At 41.1% G+C, this 4,033-nt stretch overlaps 1 protein-coding gene across 1 annotated transcript in view; it reads left to right on the top strand.

Annotated features, from left to right (window-relative positions):
• Positions 1-1,049: 1,049 nt before the first annotated feature.
• Positions 1,050-4,033, top strand: part of LOC311063484 (jun dimerization protein 2-like) — an 18,271-nt gene continuing 15,287 nt past the window's right edge. The window contains exons 1-2 of the mRNA XM_084082958.1: positions 1,050-1,164; positions 2,332-2,384. The gene's annotated coding sequence lies outside the window, so the exon portion shown is untranslated. The remainder of the gene's footprint in view (positions 1,165-2,331; positions 2,385-4,033) is intronic.

The following is a 4,033-nucleotide window of genomic DNA, read 5'->3' as shown; positions in this document are numbered from 1 at the left end:
TTGTAGCAAGACAAACTGGCATAAATCAGTTTAATGAGCATGACTGTATGCATATTTCATTGAATGGCATTTGCCAGTAGGCTATTATGCCAATTCCTCAAGCTGTTAAGTAACTGAAACAGCTAACATACAAATTTATTTTCTCTGAGTGTAATATGCACCCAAATAGACCCATCAGTTTTGACTCTTTCCATATTTTACTATGCACTATGTGTTTTTAGGTTAAAACTGTAACTGCAACATGTGACATGGGGACAGGTCTTATACACATATACACACAGGTGCAATGTATCTGACTTTTAGAATATTTTATAGGATCAGTAGGCTAATTTTACTATAAAGCATCTATAAACTATATTCCCTCCTAAACACACACGCACGCACGCACGCACGCACACACGCACGCACACACACCTATACTTTTCGGCCATTTGAAAATAGCCGATCTACAAGCTCACAATGCGTTGCAATGTGAGCTTGTAGATCTGCTATTTTCAAAAGATCTTTCATTTGAAAACTTGTGAAATGGGACATTCTGCATACGCACTTTTACTTTTGTACTTCAAGTATATATACTTTTGTACTTTTACTCAAGTACATTTTTAATTCCTGACTTTTACTTGTAACAGAGTATTTCTACATTGCAGTATTTATACTTTACTTAAGTAAAACATTTGAGTACTTCTTCCACCACTGTGTGTGTGTGTGTGTGTGTGTGTGTGTGTGTGTGTGTGTGTGTGTGTGTGTGTGTGTGTGTGTGTGTGTGTGTGTGTGTGTATGCGTGCGTGTGTGTGTGTGTGTGTGTGTTTATAGCCATAACTTTATTTATTAAGCTTGTTTATAGCACATAGACACATTTTGCCAGGTCTCTGTCTGTATCCCACAGCTGAAACTTTCCTCTCAGTAATATGTTGTGTGTTGTCTCGGTTGCTAGGCAGCCATGGGGCGGAGCCTAAACAACTTTTTTCATATCCAGCCCTCCTCTTATTATTTTCATCCATGCTTACGTCTGGACGCCACGGTTCCGCATTCCTGAGCCCTCCCAGATACAGATCACTATTTAAACGGGCTGATGCAACCACTTTTAGTCTCAAAAGCTTACATCCGATCCACACAACTCTCCACACACACCACATTTTACCTCGAGTTTTGGACGCATAACAGGTAAGCCTGTTTACAGCACGCTTGTATTGTGATGACTTCTCCTGGATTGGATTGTTATCGTGGATAGTGAACTGTAGTCTGAAGATTTTTCTTAACTTTCTCATTACTTTATTGTCATCATCTATAGGTTTTATTAACGACATCTGCTGTAGTTTTCTATTCGTGCCTTAGGGCAGCATGTATTGATGAGATTATAGCCACTATAATGCCTTAATGGGTATATGTACCCAAAACAAAATTCATGAAATGCCGTTGGGTTTAACGTATACTATTTAAGCATTTCGTTTATGCTTTCTTTATCAACTGTTACGCTGTTATTATAACTAGGCTATAACAGACCAATGTTTTACCCACTATAGCTAATCGATAGCGGTTAATGGTTTGCCATTTGCATGCATTATGTTCATGTTATCGCTCTTTGATACAGTGTTACTGTTACAGCACGTGAAGTGTCAATTACTTCCAAAGTTATGTAACGCTATACATGCACCATTGTAGGTTTTCGGCTAAATGATTGGATAGTTTACGGACAAGTCTAGACCAGTGGTTCTCAAAGTGGGGTCCGGGGACCCCCAGGGTCCAGGGGGTCCTCAGCTAAATGATTGTTAACTCAGAGAGTGTCCAAATGGAACCAAATGGACACTGTCAGAGTTACGGGGGTCCGTGGCCTAATACATAGTAAACGTGGGGGTCCTTGAAATGAAAAAGTTTGAGTCCACTGGTCTAGACGACCAATATGGATTTATGGATTGAAGTGGCACAGCGTAAAGAGCACAGCTCTATTTTTGGCACTTTTGAGATTACATACAATAAATTGTCTCCAGATGCAGAGAGAGAAGCTATATTGTCCTTATTATTTCTGTTTCATAGTTATTTTTCTTTCCTTTTTTGCCTTTTTATATCTCAATTGATCTACCCTATATGACATAAAATAGATTATGCCTTAATTATATGTCTTGTCTGTGTCATATACACAACAAAGGGAAAACAAAACTTGTTTTCTCTTTAATTGGCTCAACTTGGGGTGGCTCAAGGTGGATATACCTGTAGATCCACAGAGTGATGAACCACCTCAAGGTCATTGTTTGCAAATCTGAAATTTAAAAAAAGTAAACAAATAACAAAACAAGACAAAAAGCAATAATACAACTTTGTGTCTTCCTACAGCGTCCAAACACAATTGCACCATTGCTAGAAGAGGGTTGCCAACTTTTCTTTGAGTGAGTATACCAGCTTCTCTCAACTGTGTTATTGATCAGGAAGCTATGCCTAATACTGAAGTAGTTCTAGTTCACACCCTGATGCACTGTGGGAAGTTCCTTAATGGCCATGATTATCGTTTCTAGTACAGCTGACTTTTGACTTAAGTTGACTTTCAATTTGATTCAATGGTGGCTCAGCCAAGTAGTGCACTGATTAGGATTGTTGTGAGAAGAAGGATCAGAGTTATCTGACTGTCTTGTATCGCATGTCTCTGCTCTTGATGTCCTTTTTTTTTTCTTCCTTCATCCTCTGGAATAAAGCATTTAATGCCGATAATACATCTTTGAAAACAACAACAACAGTAACAACGCACAATTCATTGGCAAATCTAACAGCTTAGATTTGCCAATGTTGTGTCTAGACTAGAACATAATCCAAGATCATTGTTTTATTGAATCAAGGCCTACTGTCAGCAGGTTTTATCCACAGAATGGAAAATGACACCTGTTAAAATGGGTGTTCTCATGCATCAAAACTGTATGATTAACCAGCCTAATATTGGACTGTGTTGTTACACTACACTACAGCTTTGTTTTCTTTAAACATTACTACACAGCTCCAAACTGTAAATTATATCTACATCAGGCCAGGGACTTCAAAAAGATTTACACTTGAACAGAAATTCTGTCTAGTCAACATCATAGATAGCTTTAGTTATTTGCCCTCAGTGGCCCTTAGGCCATAGGCCAATCATGGAATGGGATGTGGGTATGTCTTTAGATGTGCGTGTGTGCGCGCCTGTGTGCGTGTGTGTGTGTGCGTGTGCGTGTGCGTGTGCGTGTGCGTGTGTGTGTGTGTGTGTGTGTGCGCGCGCGTGTGTATGTTTTACAGCATAAAGAGTGATTTATACATGGTTGCACCCGGTGTTGTCTAAAATAGCCAATACAAGCTCACATGTCGCAGCACAGATTGTAGATCACCTAATGTCGGTGCTAACTAGGTAACTGTATAAATAAGGCATAACAGGGATTTGAATGCAGAAGCACAAATCTCCCATTGACTACTTCAGTGTGTGTGTGTGTGTGTGTGTGTGTGTGTGTGTGTGTGTGTGTGTGTGTGTGTGTGTGTGTGTGTGTGTGTGTGTGTGTGTGTGTGTGTGTGTGCGCGCACGTGCACGTGTGTGTGTCCATGCACACATACAGTACATCCGTGCAGCATGTGTATGTGTGTGTGTGTGTGTGTGTGTGTGTGTGTGTGTGTGTGTGTGTGTGTGTGTGTGTGTGTGTGTGTGTGTGTGTGTGTGTGTCTGTGTTTGTGACAACCAGTGAATATGCATTCCTACATTGTGAGTGCAGGCTTTCCATCACTGTGCTGATTGCATGTGCATGTATATGTCATGCAGTGCAAACATGTACTGTATGTGAGTGAGCTTCATCCACGTGCGCGTGTCAAAGAATCTGTTTGTGTTTGCCTGTGTGTCTAAAGGGAACAAGTGTGTGTTACAGGGGGTTTTAAATGCCCCAGCGCCTGCCCGAGCACATCCGTGGGATGGTTTCCGCATAAATGGAACGCTGCAGTGGATTAATGGGGAAGGGCTGGCAAGCCGACAGACAGCGCAGGGCCAACAGGGGCTGTGAGAGGCTGGACGTGGGCGCACAGGGTTTAT

This window comes from Gymnoscopelus microlampas, assembly GCF_963454915.1.
Source record: "Gymnoscopelus microlampas genome assembly, chromosome: 16".
NCBI classification, from domain to species: Eukaryota; Metazoa; Chordata; class Actinopteri; order Myctophiformes; family Myctophidae; genus Gymnoscopelus; species Gymnoscopelus microlampas.
The sequence above is the reverse complement of the archived record's forward strand: the minus strand, read 5'-3'. Positions and strand labels throughout refer to the sequence as shown.